This window comes from Protopterus annectens, chromosome 5.part0 (genome assembly GCF_019279795.1).
Source record: "Protopterus annectens isolate FY-2018-M chromosome 5.part0, PAN1.0, whole genome shotgun sequence".
NCBI lineage: Eukaryota > Metazoa > Chordata > Ceratodontiformes > Protopteridae > Protopterus > Protopterus annectens.
Window position 1 is genome coordinate 1,066,992,310 of NC_056735.1, and position 21,116 is coordinate 1,067,013,425.

The window sequence follows — 21,116 nt, forward strand, 5'->3', positions numbered from 1 at the left end:
ATACCAAAGGGGGCATTGTAATCAATGGTTGGTCTGATGAATGCCAAATACAGTGGAACAATGACTTCCTTGGACTTTGATGCCATACCTTTTTTATAGGTTGTGCAACACAGAATGATTTCCTCACCACTGTAGACACATGATAATCAAAGGCTAGATTACTATCTATGTGTGTCCCTAAGTCCCTGACTACTGAGTCAACTCTAAGGGGTGTTTTGTCAATATGATAGTTACCAGGGATGGATGACTTTCCAAAGGATATTATTATGCATTTCTTGGCATTTAGTTTTAATCCATGACTCTGACATCAGTTGTTTGTCTGTGTCAGCCTCTCCTGGAGAACATTTGTGTCAGTGTGAGATTCAATGACAGTTCCTAATTTGCAATCATCTGCAAATTTAGTCAGACAGAGGCCACTGACACTGGCCTTGACTTCTTAGAAGTAAATGTAAAAAAAGGAGCAGTCCAAGGACTGATCCCTGAGGAACCTCACTTGTGACTGGCCTTTTTGTAGAGGTGGACTCACCATTTGTAACTTACTGGGTTCTGTCTGTGAGCTAGTTGGCTATCTGCTAGGTGACATATGGGTTTGTTCTTAACCTCTTGAGTTTGTCAACAATGCTCGAGTGGGGTATTGTGTCAAATGCCTTGGCCAGGTCAAGGTATGCAGTGTGAACGATTTTGCCCTCTTCCATTGCTTGGTGACCTACTCAAAGAAGTCCACCAGGTTGAGTAGGCATGATCTTCCCTTTACAAAACCAAACTGGGTTGGGTCCAGTGTCTTGGAAGTTTACTATATCTCTATTGATCATCTTCATGATAATTCTTTCCATGGCTTTACATATAAGACTAGTGAGACTTATGGATCTGTAGTTTCCAGGGTTTGTAGATGACCCACCTTTGTGCAGAGGGATGACTGTTGCTTTTCTCTATTCACGAGGCACAAAGCCTGTTTGGAGGCTACAGTTAAATAGTAATTCCAGATGCCCTGATAGGTCATGTTTCATGATATTTGGAAGGCATCCTGGGATATTGTCAGGGCCCATTGATGGGGTGTTCTTGGCCTTAGAGAGAGCATTAAGGATCTGTTCCCTAGTGATAGTAGAGGGAGTTATATTTGATGATATTTCCTGGGTCTATATTAGAACATCGAAGTTTCAAAACTTCGAATGTTCTAATATCGACTCCTATTCAGCGAAAGCGGAAAACATTGAATATACAGAACAGCGAATTTTTTCCTAGGGAAAAAAATTTGCTCTTCCGAAACACATACACACAACACAAGCACACCAAACAAACAACAATCCACACCTTACACCTAACCCTACACTAAACTATACACACACCACTAACTATCCACTTACCTTAACCCAAACCCTAACCCTAAGGTCCGTCACTATCGCACACTCACCTCACCCGTGCCCTAACCCTAACTCACCTAACCTGCCCTAACCCTCACGTCCACACAATCGCACACATACTTAACCCGCGCCCTAACCCTAACTCACCTACCCCGTACTAACCCTCATGTCCACACAATCGCACGCATACCTAACTCGCACCCAAACCCTAACTATCCTAACCCGCACTCAATCACACACTTACCTGAACCCGACCCGTAACTTTCCACCACAGCGCTGAAAATACCGAAGCCACAGAAATGGACAACCAAATTCTTTCCTTAGGAAAAAACTAGATTTTCTGTTGCTTTAATATTTTCAGCTTTTGCTGAATAGGGGTCGATATTAGAGCATTCGAAGTTTTGAAACTTCAATGTTCTAATATAGACCCTATTTCCTGAGGGAAGGTTGAGGGGGAAAGAGGGATAAAGCTGGAGCTGAATTTATCAGCCAGGAGGTTTGTTATATCTTCTGGCTCAGTATAGGTGGCTCCATTTACAATGAGCTCTGCACACAATTGTGTATTGCCTTTGAGGTTGCTGACATAGCTAAAAAATGCGTTGTTTTTGTCCTTGGCCTGGGAGGCCAAACTTACCTCAAATTTGGCTTTGGTAGACTTTATTTGTCCTCTGCGTTGTGTGTTTAGTTTGATTAGAGCGTTTTATCCTGCTGGGTGCTGCACCTCCTATTTTTTGCCATGATTTTCTTCCTCCTGTTATACAGATGATTGATTTTGTGATTCCACCAGGGTGGCTTGTTTTTTGCATCAGTTCTATACTTCTTCCTGGTGGGTACAGCTGCCTCTATACAGCTATTAACATGCTTGTACAGGGTTTCTGTGAACAGTTCTGCATAGGCAAATTTTGCCAGGTTTTCATTTAATAGCAGGAGGTTAGCCTTAGAATAGTTACTGAATATTCCCGGTTTAGCTGATATCAAGACAGGACATTCTGAGATTATCTTCACAAGGTGATGGGGTTTGATAGGGTTGACCTCACAATTTATAATATTCACTTGAGTGCAGTGAATCTCACAGCATGAAAAGAGTAAAGATAGTAAACTGTAGGGGGGTTATGGCTTTCTATAAAGAAACTCTGTCAAATGGAGAATATTGTGAGATAGGTCTGAAACAGTTTGAAGACACTATGTGACAAACAACTGTACATAAAAGAAATTAGGACATTCAGAGGTCAAGGACAGAGTCCTCATCTCAGAGCAGGCAAAATGAGAAGAGACAGATATATGTGGTTGATAACAGATAGGGAGTTGGTATCTTAGATATGAATGACAATGAACAAGAAGAGAGAGTACGTCTTCATCAAGATTTAAAAAGTCCTTTTCAGATAGGAAATCAGCACATTTTAACTTTTAATATCTTATTGATGACTAATACGGAATGTCCCAGTACTATGCAGAGTGAGAACAACAGTGATCTTCCATGGAACAAGTAGAGAAGCATTAAAAAAGAAAGAGGAAGTTTAATTTATAAGGATATAGGACAATTCAGGAGTGCACGAAGAAGAGACATTAATGTTAAGGAAGCCATTAAGGAGAAAGTAATACAATACTAATGGAATTACATATGGGAAAATAACCATCAGCTTAGGAAATGGCCATGTCTGGGACCATCAGATGAGGATTCTACACTTTGGGTGCAATACATGTAATAAGATAATGTGAGGCATAGGAATGATAAAAATGAAGTGTTGGAGATGTGGAGCTAAGGAGGCAGAGATGCTATATTGGCTAAAAGACAAAAGCCACATGATGTGGGTAGCAGCGACAGCATCAGAGAGCATGAAAATGGTTGATGGTGCCCACACAGGGCTTGGTGCTAGAATCATTTTTGTTCAGTATTTAGTTCTGTAATAGAATACAAATAAGACTTATGGTTATCAAAATTTATGGATGATTTCACATGGGAGTTATTCTCAAATCCCACTGCGACACAGAAGCTCACATAAAACTTGATATATTGAAAATTGGCTTAAATCAAATGCTAAAGCTTGCAACATTATTGCATTTGGCAGATATACCATTTCTATTTCCTGGCATATAACACTGACAATACTCCACTTCAGTATTAAAATTAAGTTAGTGGCCTGGGAATCAGGGCTGATCATTCCATCTCCTTTCATTACCATTTAACAGTTATCAAGAAATCTTTCGCTTTGATTCTGTTTATTGCCACAGGAATATCATATATATCTAAACATGTTACTGTCAATTTCTATTCAGAATTGATTATCACAGTTATAGATTACAATACCCATTTGGGATATACCTCACCAGACATATCAAACAGGTGAAGGTCCACAGAGGTTCACAGGCTTAATATCTCTAAGCTACTAGAAAAGACTTTTAGCACTGTTCCTCTTTTATGTCTCTTATAGGCTCCTCAGTGAAGTCCTGTGCCTTGCATTATGAGCAGTCAGGGACACATTAGTCCAGGATCTTTTGTACCCTCACAAATCAAACAGTCCTACAAATACCAGAACAAGGGACCTTAACCTGCTTCAGCATATCAATACAATAAAATGGACAGATATATTCATTACTGACATCTCCCTCAGCTGTATGATAGACTTCCCCTGCAGATTAAAGCATCTGTTACACTATCTTCCTTCAAGGAGAGCCTGGCTAGAGAGATAGGTATTCATAAATTTAGTCTAGGCTTGACTGGCCTAACCATTCTTGACAGGGGAGGCACAGAATAGAGTGAGCAAAGCCAAAATGTAATGGTTGCAAGACATATTAGCCTTGAACTTCCTATGTTTTCTATGATTCCTATAATACTGTTTACCAAAAAGCTTTTGGCATATTGTTGCATAACCGAACAACATTGATACCCTGTTGACTACCATCTACTAGCAAAGAACTAGACTGTGTTACATCATAGAATTTAAGAACAGTAGTAACAATATTTTTAAGAATTGCAAAGATCTTTTGTTCCGTTGACTTAAAACCACAGTATATCATGCTAGTGTTACCTTCTAAAATGGTAAAGTTGCGTTTAACAAGTTGCCATTGAATTTGGACAGGTTTTATGATGTCTCAGAAAATCATAAGACAGGATTTATTATAAAAAATTTTGCATGTATATAATTAACTTATTTTATCAGTATCATGTTATGGCCCTTCAGCAGGTAAAATATGTCCTATAAATTTCAGATAAGTTAAACAAAGTTGATAGTTGTTAATTTAACCCTCAAACTTTTGTCTACAATCTATCCAGCAGTCTTACTTGATGCATATCACACTCTGGCTTTGTAGATCCCCAGACAAAAATGAGATCAGTTGTGCTGACTTCTCCATCTAGACCTGAAACTAGTGTTCCTCCCTGAAACACTTCAGAAGGTGATGATATGCCTTACAGTGATCTGTTTCTTTAGACTTGTATATTACAGGTACATAGCTTGGAGCTACCTGCATCTAACTTGACCTGCTAGAACACTTGGTTAGTGTCATGGGACGAGAAGATCTTAATGGTTCATAGTTACTTACTAGACTATTGATCCACAAGGATCTTTAGAAACCTAGCCACACATTCTCATAAAGTTTTTAGCCCTTGTAATTTAAGAAAAAATAACCCAGAGACAAGTAGAACATTTACATATTGACCCTATTGATAAGGGACAAGGATGTTAAACCAGGGGTGAATTGGCAGCTACCCCACAATTCCTCCAAATTATGTTTGAATAGTGTAAGAGAATTACTTTGCTGTATGTGTTGAAGAAGATGATTCCAAAGAAGTGGTATCCTCTGTGATACATACCTATTCATCCAACATGTTCTATTTATGTTGTAAAAGAGATTTAGATCCCTTGAGTGGGTGTTTATGCCCCCATTGGACTTGTGAATGTGCAGTAGGTCTGACAGGATAGTGTCTGTTGAGACTATGTATGAGAGACAAAGCTTGCCCTTCAACAATCTGCATGACACAGAGAAAAAAGACAAGGCTTTGAGATGGTCTGCAGAGTTTTCATGATTTAAGTCCTCTGTTTTCTTAATAAAAAAACATTGCATTCATTTGAGTTGTGCCAGATGTTTTGATGGGTGCATATCAAGGGGGAATTACACTCAATGATCCACCTGATGAGAGCAGAATACAGTGAAATGATCACATCTCTGGAATTGACTCCATACCCTTAATAACAAGCTGGGCAATGAAAAAAACATGTTCTTAAAAGTGTATATGTGGTGATTGGAGGGCAGCTTATTGTCTACATAGTTATCCCAGGTTCATAACTTCTGGATCAATTTTCAAACGTGTTGCCAACATGATATTTTTAAGGAACTTCTCCTTGCTGAAGTATACTATTATATATTTCTTGGTATTCAGTTTTACTCCATGTTTTTCACACCAGCTATTGATTTGGGATAGGCCCTCTTGAAGGATGATATTGTTATCTGGTGAGCTTATAATGGCATCAAGTTAGGAGTCATCTGGAAACTTGGTCAGTCTTAAACCCTTAACAGTAGCTTTGACCTCTGAGAAGTAAATGCTAAAGGGTAGTGGCTGAAGGACTGTACCATGGGGGACACCACTAGTGACAGGTTTTTTGGAGGCAGTACAGCAGCCCACCCTAATTTTCTGGCCACTGTTTGTGATCCAATGTACTGTCCATCAAGTTATATAAGGACTAATAAACAATAACACTGTAGTAAAAGATGAAAAATGAAAACAACTAAAAAACAAAACCTTGCAAAAAAATGGAGTTGAATAAGGTTTCCTCCACTGGAATATGTAGCAAATACATCAACTATTAGAGGTGCTGTGAGTCTATATTAAAGTTGTTAGTGGTTTATATTTTCTTAAATACATTTTTTATATATTTTATATAGTTTTGCATATATATATATATATATATATATATATATATATATATATATATATACATATGGGATCTGTACTGATCCCCGAACGACAACATCATCGAATCACGATCGGCCAGGCATACTTACGCGAAAGTGCTTTTCACCAAAGAAGAACTTTCACATAAGTATGCCTGTTGTGGAGGTCGTACTATGGTGTGGATAAGGGAAAATTCCCTTTTCCCCACTATAGTGCGATCTCGGATTGAGAATATTAAAGTAGGTGGATGTGGGGGGTGCAAGGGGGACTTTCCCCGCTGTAAAAACATTAATTTAATGTTTTTTTTAACACACTTTAATGAAAGCGCTTTTTTCGGTGAAAGCGCTTTTGCTAAAGTGTGTTCGGTGATAGTGGATTCAGACTGTTGAACTTTCGTTCAACAGTCCTAGATCCATATATATATATATATATATATATATATATATATAGAGAGAGAGAGAGAGAGAGAGAGAGAGAGATATCATGATGTCATTTTAGTAATGATAACCTTCCCTTTTGAAAGCACTGGCAATTTATTGCATGATTAGGTAATTATGTAAATGATGTTAATTATATTATATCATGCAACCACTGAGATCATTTCTCAGAGTTTTAAAGGTTATTTATTGTATGGTATGTTATTCTGATGTACTTTCCAGTGGAGGAAATGGAAGAGCTTAGTCAATAAATTGTGGTCTGTTTCCTTATTCGGCTGCGTTTTTTTGTCAGACTGGGTGCTTTTGTTTTTTACATAAGGACTGACATTTACCTGGGATGGTTTATCTATGATACCAGAGTATGTGATGCTGTCAAAAACATTGCAATGTCTAGATATGCAGTGTATACTGATTTGCATTCCTCCATTGCCTCAGTAACCTTCTCAAACAAGTCAAACTAGTTAGGTAAGCAGGATCTGCCTTTAGCTAACCAAAACTGGCTTGGGTCAACAGTTTGTGAGTTACCTATGTTATTATTTATTAAATCAATATTGATCCTTCCCATTGCCTTTCAAATGATGACACAACTAAGAGCTTTTGTCTTATGCCATCTACAAAGACTTCATTAGAGTTAACTTCTCCCAAAAATCTAAATGCTTAAATAGAATGAATCCATCAATAACTTAAGTCAATTCATTAGAGTATCTTAATGCTTAAAGATGCAGGAGCCCTCTTCTGTCAGCTTTCCCTAGCCATAACATAAAGCACTAATCCTCTCCAAATACTCAAAAATATGTTAAAATGTGTTGAAGAATGTAAATATGAATATAAATATAAATATGAATATAAATATTTAGCATACTAAAAGTTATTTTGAAAAACATTTTAAAAATATCGATTTTAAAAGTTGTTAAAAGCATGTTATACAAAAATGTATAGAACAAAAATACAAAAGTGTAGAGGTTCTCAAGCAGACCTAAAGCCTGTAGTAAATAGTATGAAATATTACATTAAAAATACTCATCAAACCTGTGCTCTCTTTTTCAACAAACAAGATAAAGAAACAATATTATTAGTCCAGGAGATAGTGAGGCATCAAGTCTCACTTGCCAAGCGAGTTGTTTATATTTTAATAACAAATCTAATTACCTTTTAATGGTTTCATAATTACTCAATCAATAATAAAGAATACAAAGCATTAGTAATCTTGCATTTTTTATATTGTTAAGATGTTCCTGAACCATATTGTTTAACTTCCTGTTGGGTTTCTCAACATAAAAACTATTGCACGATTTGCAAGAAGCTAGGTAGACCACATTGGAAGTATTGCAATCACATTTCCCCGCACAGAGTATCGTTCTATTAAAGTTAACTACAGATATGTATGGTACCTTGTGTATATACCTGCATATTTTATAGCATCCACATTTGGACAAATTGCCTTTGCTATATTCAATCTCCCAACTGCTGCCATCCTTTTCTAACAGGCTTTTGATGTTTCTGCCTTTCCTATAAACTATTAAGGGTGGCAACCAAATTATTTCCTTCAATTCTGATGGAAAAATAATATCCAATTTAATCTAATAATATTTACATATTTATTAATATCAATAGTAAAAGAGAGTGACAAAGTGGGTGTACCCATTGGGAATGTCCACTCTCATATTCATAATTCTTAGGGATGCTTCACTACTATTCTGTTGACAGCACTTAGTTGTGTCATTTGTTTTTTAATATTTCTTGATCCATTAAAGTGTTTTAGTTTTCGGTCCACTTCTCTTTGTTTTACAAGTTGGTGTCTGTGGTTTGTCATCTTTCAGATGATGCTGGTCAGGCTTATGAATCTATAATTTCTTGGGTCGATTTGATCACAATCTTTGTAAAAAAAAATGACATTTGCCGTCCTTCATTCATCCGACACAAGGTCTGTTTGAAGGCCGACATGGAACAGCTTTTGTAGGGGTCTTACAAGTCCTATTATTGAGTGTCCAATAATCAGCTAGTAATCTGTCCCCATAGAAGCAGTGTAGTGCCTTGGGGAGTTGTTCATGGGAGATTTGAGAGGAGACTGTAGATATGGGTATAAGATCTTGGAATGTAGGAAGAGGGGGGGGAGTTAGAGCTAAATTTATCAGGTGTGAGTATGTAATATCATTTACTATTAGCTCTACACAGTGTTGGGCATTGTTTTTAAGGGTTCAACCATAATTAAAGAGGGCATTGAGTTTTTTTTTTTTTGCCTGGGTAGGAGGGTTTTCCTCATATCTGACTTTGGTTGATTTAATCAGGGTCCAAAGTTCTTGCTTAAGTTTAGATTTTTTTCTTTTTGCATTTTGAAAGTTACATTTATTTTTATGCGTGATGCTTTTTTTTTTAGAGCTTGTTTATATTTGGGTTCCACCACAAAGGTTTATTTTTGAATTTGGTGTTGTATTTATTTCAGAGGGGGATAGATGCACCTATGCAGCTAATCACATGTACATAGAATTTGGCAGTAAAGGATTCTACTTAAATAGTGGGGTCACTGAGTTGGAGGAGGATTTATAATTTAGAAAGTTCATCACTCAGTTTGAGTAGATTAGCCTTGACATAATTTCTGAATACCTAGGTTTTGGTGTACGGTTCAGACTTCAGGTGAATGTGACTGATTTGTAGTCTGATTCCACCAAAGTGGGAGTTACAATTGGTGGGGTGCAGAATAGTATCATGGTGGATTATAAACTGGATGTCCAACAAATCCCATGTTTTGAAAGCTGCTGGTTCTCTCTGTCTGAATGTAAAAATGTAACTAGTAGGGTGCCACAGGGCTCATTCTTAAACCTTCTCCTTTTTGGCATTTATTTTGCAGATATCCAAGCCAGTATCCCAGAAGTGTGGTTGACCAAGTTTGCTGATGATTGCAAATTAGACATTGCAGTCTGCTCATCCTCTAATAAAAAATGCTCCATCAAGGACTGGGATATCTACATACATGGTGTATCAAAAATGGTCTCAGACTAAATAAAGAAAAGTGCATCACAGAAGCATTTAGGAGAATAGTTGCTCCCACCTCATATGATTATGTGTCACTTCTCTTCAGGCAGATACAGTCATAAGACATTTAGATACTTATGTAAATAACTATCTCATTGGTCATCATGTTTCCACCATACTCAGGAAATCCTTCTATCTGGTCCAGTTAATTTTTAAGAGAATATTTTCAAGATCCAAAGGAGTCATCCTACCACTGTACTCTTCCCTTATTAGACCCATCACTGAATACAGTGTCCCCTTTAGTATGCACAAATCCAGGCATATCACACTACTGGAGAGGTCTAGAAGATCTCTAACCAAGAAAATTAAATGTACTAAATCTTTCAACTATGTAAATAGATTAGCATGGCTCTCCAGTTGAGAGGTAAACCTGTATCTCGCTTTTTTGAGCAATGAAAAACCAAGTCCTAACAACATTTTCCTAGCCTATGGAATAAGTTACCCGTTTAATATCAGAATCTCCAGCTGAGATGTCCTCAGATAGAAAACTCGAAACATAGATGTTCGAATTTCCATCTGGCTGAACATTTCAGTGTTCAAAAGTTTATATCAGCAAATGCACTGTGCATTCGCTAATATAAACTTGAAGAACTGTACAGAGATCGCAGTACAGTGCGCTTTGGGAAATTCATCCCTTTCCTCACTGTAGTGAGATTTTGGAGTTGGAATATATAGTTAGCCCCCCTGCAAAAACATGATGTTAGGTATAGGAGTTTCCTTTATCTCAGCTCCTACAGGGACATCACGTAATGTGTTTGGCAGCAATGTTGAATTTGCTGAATTCGTTCAGCTGATTCGACACTGTAACTTGTTCTACATTTTGCCTTTCATTTTTTTGTATTCAGTGTGTCGAATGGAAATTATTTTTCTGTTCAATATTTTGATAATAAACCTAAGTTACCACTATAGGTCAATCAGAGTACTACTTGGGGTACCTTTAAGGCTAGTCTTGATGAATGGATGGGAAGACAAAAATTTACACCAGGGATATCATTTACAGCTCTGCATGATTTAGGAGATGAGCACTATTAACTGCTTGAAAAGGGTGCCAAGAACTTTTAAGTTTGTTTGTATAAAGATGTATATAGTTGGGCATCTTATGGTCCCTGTGATCACTTGCCTATTGTGTTCCTATGTTCCTAACAATGGATATGCTATGTGCAATGGCGGAGGGGGTTGAATCTGTGTTACTTGGTCTGCTGAGTGTGGGGAAGCAGGAAGACTAGTCACGAGGGGGTGTCTGCAGTGTGGGGTAACTGGCCAGAGGTGAGTGGTGCTGGTGTGTGTGTGTGTGTGTGTGTGTGTGTGTGTGTGTGTGTGTGTGTGTGTGTGTGTGTGTGTGTGTGTGTGTGTGTGTGCGTCTGTGTGTGTCTGTGTGTGTGTGTGTGTGTGTGTGTGTGTGTGTGTGTGTGTGTGTGTGTGTAAATAAACATAATTCTACAGAAGATGTAGAAGTCTAGGGCACTCAGAGGAAATATGTTCATTGATCACATATGTCTCTGTCCATGAAGGTGCCCTTTAAGGTGAATGTCGCAGACATGATCCACAGCATGTACATAGAATGGTGTGCTCTTGCAGTGTAAATGGAGTAATGTACTACAGGTGGTCTCAGCATGAATACCCTGTTGCCTTGTATGTCCTCTGTGTCCCACAATGCCCTCAACAATGTTTTAATGTCTGGAGGTGGTAGAAATGTGGGACCTAGATCAAGCACTCACCCTCTCATTTTGTTCTTCCCCAGAGGAAATGGGGAAAGACCATCCATGACATCTGCAGCATAATGATTCCCTAGACCAGTTTTTCAAATATGCTACATAAATGGGCCAGACATTTTTACTGGTTAGCATGTAGGATACATACCATGGCAATCAGCACTGCTATGACTGGTTTGTATCTGCCTGCCTGTCCCTGTATAATGGCCATGTACATAAACTGAATGGTGGTACACATATATTTAGCTCAGGAGGTGGGGGAGTTAATACCTTTGGCATTATCAGCCACCGGTACATACCTGAGAACAGGAATGCGCACTTCATCAACACACTCAAAGAAAGGGGAAGGTAAACCTCTAAACAGAGTTTCATAAAAAATCTAGTTAACACACCTTGCATGGACTGAAACTACTGTTGTATACCACATGTGACTACAACAATAAGTTAGCCATGACTTGCTCATTGGTTGTATGGGTCAGAGTCAGTTAGGTTGCATGGAGTGTCCTACAAGTTTGTTAGTACCTACCTGAGGCATCACCAACTAACACAAGAGTTCAGTGCATCTCAGCTGCAAGGTCTGTTCCTCCACCTGGAGTAAGCACTCTGTCCTGCTCTCCAGACAGAGATGCTAGGAAATCCTCTATTTTGAATAAGGGTGCTGCTGGCAGACTGACACCCATGGCTCTTCAACACTGTGCCTAATGGGTTGCCTTAGCACATGCATGAGCAACCTTGATTTGTACATGATTATATATTCTACTGTGGCCACTAACCACATTCATTTACTCCACAACATTATCAAGGATACATTCCTGAAAGGTCCAGTCTGTTCTTTCATTCCAGTACACCTGATGGCCATATTCATGGAAGTCCTGCAGCAGGATGTCATTCTCTTCCTCCCTGTGTCTTGCATGATGTCTGCCTGTATATTAAACATATAAAAGATATATATATAAATAAATAAATATATATATATATATATATATATATATATATATATATATATATATATACACACACACACAAACATATATATATATATATATATATCTATATATATATATATATATATATATATATATATATATAAATATATATATACACACACACACATATATATATATATATATATATATATATATATATATATATATATATATATATATATAGATATATATATATATATATATATATATATAAATATACATACATATATATGTGTGTGTGTGTGTGTGTGTGTGTGTGTGTGTGTGTGTGTGTGTGTGTGTGTTTGTGTGTGTGGGTGTGTGTGTTAGCTGTTAGCATGTTATACATGTTCCACCCATGTCTCAGCACCACAGCAGAAAGGTTCAGTGTTTCCCTGGTTCATGTTACTTGATGAGGCACAATCCACCTGTATTGTCTCCAGTCTTTTGGCAGTCATTATGACATTGTATTATCAGCTGAATTGACACACAGCAGGAGGCAGCATTACTCTGCAAAGCAGACCATGTATGAAGACAGGGAAATCTGCAGTATGCCATTTTCTTTTCTCTGTATCTGTGGCCAACAGAAGCACATATACCGCCTCCATCCAAACAATGAATGGGTACATCTATGTTTCCATTCACCCTTCCTGTCTCCTGACCTGTGGAAGTGTTACAGGATCTAGCAGTGCAATTACCTGCCAACAAATTTCAGCCACCTTTTCACTGGCATACATAGTGAATGTCAGCCAGAGTATTTCTGCACACAAAATGTACACAGCTGGTTTATGAACCCTGTCCTCAGTTTGTGTGCATCACAACAGTTGGCTGTGGTTCTGGCAGAACACCCATCTGCATGTCAGTGCAATTTGCTAGTCTTGTATTATTTCCATACATCTTCCAGCATGGGGATGTTTGGAGATTCAGCCACTCCCAATCCCAACCCAATCATACAGACCTGTGGTAAGGATTTAGAAAGTCAGCCTATTAATGCTACTTGATGATCATTCTCCCTCACATCAGTCCCTAAAACTAAAAAGAAATTTGTGTTTGCTGGAAAACACTGTGCAGTATTAACAGACCAATGACCTTTGTCTGTGTTACATAAGATCCCCTTACTTCTCCACTTAAAAAGACACACACACTCTCTCCCACAGCTATAGTCTACCATAGGATATGATTGAAAAAGGTGAGTGGATGCACCATTATCAAAGATCACATCATAGAGTCCTGAGGACCACATGATCTATTGCACTCACAGTTTGACTGAAGCAGGTTAAAAGTTCCCCCATACTAGCAAAAACTACTACTGTGTGACTGGCCTCTTAACAGACAAACATATTCTGTTCTGTCTGTCTCACCCTCAGTAATGTTCCCTGTATAGCTGTTCCCCTCTCTTAAAGTAAACTGTAGGATAAATGGTAACATTTTGGCAGTTATGTAAAATCACACAGAATGCTTGCAACTAAAGGATGTCAACAATATGATACACACACTCATCATAAAAACAGGGTCCATGTATCCCACTTTCGGGAATACACATCAGACCTTCTTGTCCCAGAGAAAGTGTAGTTGTGTAAAATCTTACCATAAAGATTGATGTCTTTCTCTTCACTTTTGCAGTATTACTAACATGAGGGGTTACCAACAAGGGTGGCCTGACATCTGCCCAGTATAAGAAAGCCTTTTACGACCTAAGGTATGTCATACGCCACACATATGTTCTTCGCTTACATAGGGCATAAAAGCAGCATCCAGATGTACCATCTTCAGAACTGAATGCTCCAGTAGGAATGCCAGTCCACAGAAAAGAAAATAGGTTAACAGTACATCCAGAAGTGAGAATAGATCAGTGGATAAGAGGGAGGGATTGAATACTACAACAGTGAAGAGAGGGACATCTTTTGTTATGGTAAGAATTTACACAAGTACTATTGCAGTATTCTTAACATGAAGGAGAGTACCAAAACTCAGCAAGAAACTTGGGAGGAGGAAGAAGCAGTAGAGCTCTCTGGAAAGCTGTGAAGGATAGCCCTAGCAAAGCCAGCTGTAGCTCTGGAAATTCCATCCAACTTGTAGTGTTGTTGAAAGTACGCACAGAAGGCCACGTAGCTGCCTCAAGAATGGAATGTGTACAAACCCTTAAAAAAAAACACTAGAAGAAGCCACAGCCCTAGTGGAATGAGTCTTAACAGAAGATAGAAGGGCCTTTCCATGAGAAACATAACAAAATGGAATAGCTTTAGAAATCTAAGAAGAAATTGTCTGCTTGGAAACAGCCAATCACAAAGACCTGGGATGAAAAGAAACAAAAAGCTGATCAGATTTCCTGATAGTTTTAGCCTTATCCAAATAAAATCTGAGTTGTCTATTTACGTCCAGAGTGTGTAGTACCTTCTCACTAGCAGATTGTGGAGAAGGCAAAAAAGCAGGCAAATGAATATATTGATTAAGTGACAACTGATTCACCACTTTGGGCATAAAAGAAGGATTAGTATGCAAAGACACCCTGCCTTTATGAAAAAAAAAACAAAAAAGGAGGCTAAGCCATAAGGGCTTGAAGCTCAGACACAGGTCTGGCTGAAGTAAGGGCTAACAACAAAATTGTCTTCCAAGAACAGTTTTGCAAGGAAGCTGAACCTGCAAGCTCAAAAGCAGACAGAGTAAATTTTTCCAAAACAAAATTAAGATCTCAGGGAGGAGGAACAGGCTTCCTGGGAGGTCTGATGTGAAGGATGCCTTTTAGAAATTGTTTGCCTCAAACCTAGAAGCTAAAGGAGGAGATAAACAAGCAGAGACAGCTTATAAGTGGGACTTAACAGAGGAATAAGCCAACTCAGCACAGAGCAATTCACACAAGAAAGAAAGAACCACTGGAACATCCACTGAGAGTGGATCCAGTTTACATGAAAGACACCAGACAGAAAACCTCTTCCATTTGGATATGTAGGATTTCATAGTATTGGGTTTCCTGGCCTCTTGCAGAATCCTAAGCATGTCCTCAGTAAAAAGGTGTCTGTAAGGAATCAGAATCCTATCAACCACAGAGTCAGTTGAAAACTGAACAGGTGAGGATAGATTAAGGATCCTTTGTCTTGAGTGAGTAGGTCCACCCTGTGAGGTAACTTGTGATGACTGCCCTTTGGTAAATGTAGAAGAAGAGGTAACTAATGCTGTCTTGGCTAAAAGGGACTCACCAGCAAGATTTTGGGTTTGTCCTGTTGAATCTTGAACAGAACTTTTGGAATGGGGGGTATAAAGAAACATTCCCTTCCAAGAAAATGAGAGGGTGCCCACCTTCCAAACCAGAGGACCTGGGACTCTGCCACAGAATTGAGGAAGTTTTCTGTTGATAAGGGAGGCAAATATGACTATTTGAGAAGTACCCCTCTCCAGAAACACATCCCTGTGAAGCATCCACTCATGGGATCGAGTCAAGTACTTGCTCAGAGTGTCTGCCACAAAGTTTTGACCAGAGGGAATATAAACCACCTGATGTGTCACATGATACTGAATCACAAGCGCCCATACCAAGAGTGAAAGCCTACAAAGAATGCAAGATTTTGTTCCCCCCTGTTTGTTTACATACCACAGGACTGTGGTGTTGTCTGTAAACACTTTGCGCAGGCGTGCAGTACATCAGAACTGCCGCGGATGCCAGACATCTGCGGAAGGGCAGTAAACAGACATTATACTATGCCATTATTTAAGAAAAGTAATAGTTTCTTTTCTTAAATAATGTCATGGCATAATAGCAATAACCCACGCCTGGGTGTGGGTAATGCTGTATTTACCCACGGTTGGCGTGGTTTGGTCCCGAGAGAAAGGCATGAGTGGAAGAAGTGCAGACCTTCTTTCTCAATCTTTCCATAGTCCTGCTTTCCTTATCTGAGGGAAGAAGTTTATTGGTAGGCAGTAATTTATAAGGCTTCTTTGAGGCCACAGAAACCATTGATGTGTCAGGAGATGGACACTTGTAAATAAATTTTCAGTCTTCATACGCCTTGTAAAAATGGTCAGGCTTCTTTATAGCAGGGTCTGAGAATCCAGACCCTGAGATATTGAACAGAAAACATCCAGTAAGACAGGCAAAAAAGGAGACTTCATTTGTAGGAGCTCATAATATTTCTTTTGCACTTCAGAAACTTGGGAGCAATCTCACTTGAAATACTCCTTCATCTTAGCAATTGTATGTCCAAAAGTAATCTCCTCAATAGGATATTTCAGACTAGTAGATTCCTCTTCAGGAGATGCATACTGTAGAGGGGAAGGAATCTGGGTGGAATAGGTCAAGGGTTCCTCATCTGAAGAAATCTCCTTGTCAGGAGAATCCTGATCCCTAACTCTCTTTTGAGGGGAAGATGTCCAAGGAGGACCAGGGACAAAGACATCTAAAAAGCCATAAGGGTATTAAATAAGTCCTGGGTAAAGTTCTGCCACTCACTTCGAGGGTCCTTGGGTGAAGAAACATGCTTTGTTTTTTGCTTTTTACATGGATGTCCACCTTATGAAATGTGGAAAGACCTGAAGCTGGCCTAAACTCAGTAGTAGTCACCAGAATCTCCTCCCTCACCAGAATTTGTGGCCCTCCTGTAATAATAAGTTTTGATTCCCCTGACCATTTGAATGGATGTCTGCAATGCCTTCAAGGGCATCCCTGTTGTCAGGTAAATGGTGGCCACTGAAACAGCTCCAGCTGAGGAATCCAATCAAATAAACCAACTGAACCTCTGGGCTTTCATCAGCCTTGACAGAAATGTCTGATGTAGGAGGCATAGCTGAAGAGTCTAAGCTTGGTGTTTTGGCCTATCTGTTCAGTGAAGACTTAACATCAAGCCTAGAAGTTCCTTCCACAGCTCCTTTTGTTAAAACGTTGAGGCACTTATATTCCAAGTAAATAGCAAGAGAAAAGACAACTTCGTAAAGTCTTAGGCATACAAGCCTTACAAATACTGCAAGTTTTGTGATCATTGAGTAGGCCCTAAGCAAAACAAGCATTGCTCATGACTATCTTCATGTGGAATTTGTCTTCCAGACTGGCATTTGCCTTTTCTGGATGACATGTAAAAACCACACAGCAAAATGCAGCAGTAAATAAGAAAAGAAAACCCCAATGGAGCACTTATCTGAATGGCTTGTTATCCCAGCAAACAGCCTGGCTAAACAGACCGATGATCAAAGATGGCATTCAGACTGGAGGCAGAGAAGTTGTGAAGATGGTACATTTGGATACCACTTTTATGCCCCACATATGAGTGGAGACATGTGTGATGTACAACTTACCTTAGGTAGTAAAAGGCTTTGGTATACTCCCTTGGCGGGGAATCCCTCATGTTAGGACTACTGCAACAGTAGAACAGAAGGACATATCATACTACTTCTCCCCTTCCACAATCCACTTCCTTTTCCCATGTTCTTCTTCATGTTCCTGTGCCCCCCCCCCCAACCTTAGGACTTTCTTATGCTTCTATTTCATTTCCATTTCAATGCTTAAAGGTATTAGGATCTTAATGGCGACACATATGATTGTTTGCAGTAATTCTCATAGCACTGTGAGGTTGCAGTTTTTCTTACACAGATGCACATGGAAGCTACTTGCCCTCTATACATCTGGTGAAGATGAAAGCACTTAACATTGTATTCTATGTTGGAGAGGCAGGTATGTATCTGAGACACTACCTCATCTATGGAACAGGTTCCGCATCCACGGGAAGCAGAATTTTTCCCTAACGCAATTCAAGTGCAACTTGGGCAATTGGATGGGGAACAGGAAATTCATCTCTGGTTTGGCACCTATGTCTCTAATGGACACAAGGAACATGTAAATGGTTCATCTCCCAGGCCCCTGCTTATAAATGTTTAATCTCCCAAACCCCTGCTTACACTTATCAAGGGTATCAGAACCTGTCAGAGATTTGGGATGCATGTCAGACTTAAAAAGGCCCTTGTGGTCATTAGCCTATTAAACATCTATGAACCTATGAACCTATATGTCATTATTAAATTGTTTAAACCATGTATGTGGTTTAGATATTGGTTCCTGTCTTCAACTGTATTGCTACAGATATTACTGGACAGGAGCCTTGGTTGCTTTCTGGCTCTGTTGCTGTCACCATGATTTGTTGCCATTTTTGGCAGTTTTTGTGCTGCTTAATTTACCAAATGTTTCTTTTTGAATTTAGTAAATGTGATTGATTAAGCAGCTGTCAACTAAAACAAATTTCAACAAAATTCAGTACTCCTATACATATCGATATCTATTTATCTATCTGTGTGTGTGTGTATGTGTGTGTGTGTGTGTGTGTGTGTGTGTGTGTGTGTGTGTGTGTGTGTGTGTGTGTGTGTGTGTGTGTGTGTATATATATAGATATATATATATATATATATATATATATATATATATATATATATATATATATATATATATATATATATATATATGAATATATGTGGGTCTACTTCAAAAGATCAAAGTACCAGAATATCGAAAACAAAATCATTGACATGATTTTCACATTGAACTCTTGGAACAGTGAAAACTAACCATAAGAAAAGAACCACTTGACAACCAGGACAACACAATAAACAACAAAGCACGAAAAACATCCAAAGTGGGGAGCTTCACCCCCCTACACCACCCTGATGTGGGGGTCTCTGCCTCCACCCCCCTAGTTAAATATACCAACTCTGAGATCACACTACAGTGGGGAAAGGGCAAAGTTCACCATGGTGGCTAAGTGCTTCTTTCCCTAGGGTTAGTTTTCGCTGTCCCAGGTGTTCATTGCTGTGAAGCTTAGGCAATGTCATTTCAATCAATCCGTTTGCGATATTCTAGTATTTCTTTTGAAGTAGACCCATATATATATATATATATATATATATATATATATATATATATATATATATGCATATCTATATATATATATCTATATATATATATATATATATATATATATATATATATATATATATATATATATATATATATATATATATATATATATATATATATATATATAATGCATATATATATATAGATAGATAGATATATAGATAGATATAGATATATAGTGATATAGAAATATGGATAGATAGATATAGATAGATATATACGTATAGACAGATAGATAGCTAGATTTGAGTGCAGGAGTCCTTATATGTTTGATAACTAATGTATCACATAGTTTTGTTTTATTTTTATTTATTTATTTTTTTGTGTCAAATTTGAGTTATCCAGTTTGTTCCTAGTGGATTGTATCAGTGGTTGTCTTTTTGGCTCCATAGGTACTATAGTCCTTATTTTTTGGAAGTAATGTTGATCTTTTAATGTTCAGTTTATAATTAGACAAGAACATAATGTAGTGCTGGACAGAATCTCTGGAAAATAAGATGGTGACTCACAGTACATGTTGTCATCTCCGGCAAACATCTGCAAATGTGGTAACAGAAACAATATATACCTGATTTCACCATAAGAACATGAAATATTAGTGCAATATACAAATTAATGTCATATTCTGACAGATAACAGTTTTGTTAATTATCATTTTCAACATAACAAATCTGAAGAACAACCATTTAGGAACTCTGATGTGAAAAAGATTTAAATTGAAGTTATGGACACTATGTATAAAGTTAATGGGAAACCAAGGTACTTGAACACTTTAAAAAGAATTTGAAAGCTATTCCTACAAAATGCATCTTCAGATAAGGTTAAAATAAACCCTTAGTAAAAAAATAAATCAGTATGCATCAATAGAGTGTTCAAATTGATAGTCTGATAAGAAAATAGTCCAAATGCAGTAAAGCCATACTGAATGTGTGATAATATGCATTGCATCATGTGCTTTAACCTGTTAGCTAAGTTACTGGCATACAGTTTAATATCTAGATTCATTTACACAATGTGATGGCAATTTGTTAGATCCAGATGGCCAGATTCAGTTTTTATATTACACCTCTATTAAACTCATGTAAATATAAGTCAGATATTATTTCCTTCTGAATAAAGACAAAGTTCTATTAACTTTACTTCAGGACTATATTCAAAACTTAGATCTAAACCCAACTATCTCCTTTCAGAAAATATCTTAGTTCCATTCATCATCAGCTAGAGCAGCCATTGGAAAAGGTCTCCTGCTGCACAATGCAGTATGACTCCATTGTTTGCCACCTCTTCTGAAAAGCATACATCAGCACTACAGACCTTATCTTGTAGAATGTGCCACACCATTGCCTTACTTTCACCAAGGAAAACTGCCTCTTCATACAAGTCAGATATTGAGCAATATAACTGTAATGCCAGCATGTAGGATATATCCTTAATAAACCATACACTACACTGCACTTGGTTAATTTCCATGCATATCACTACATTCACAACAATACTCAGCTTCCCTTTCTCCTTTCTCATCTCCTCTCTCTCTTTGGACTCAATTTCTTTACCATTAGTTATATCTTGCTTTGTCTTCTAAACACCTGCTTACCCATTACAGTTTCCAAACTTCTCACTCTTTTCTTTCTACTTGTCTCCATGTTTTGACTTTTAAAGTACACATCTCAACATAATGTAAAACTTGTACAGTGTATCCGACTCATTTTTGTGTCCAGTTTGCATTAATTTGTATTCTATACTTGGTTGCACTTGTTACATTTGCGTTACTACTACTATTTTCAAAGCAACTCAAGCTGAGCCTGTAACTGGTTATGCTGTG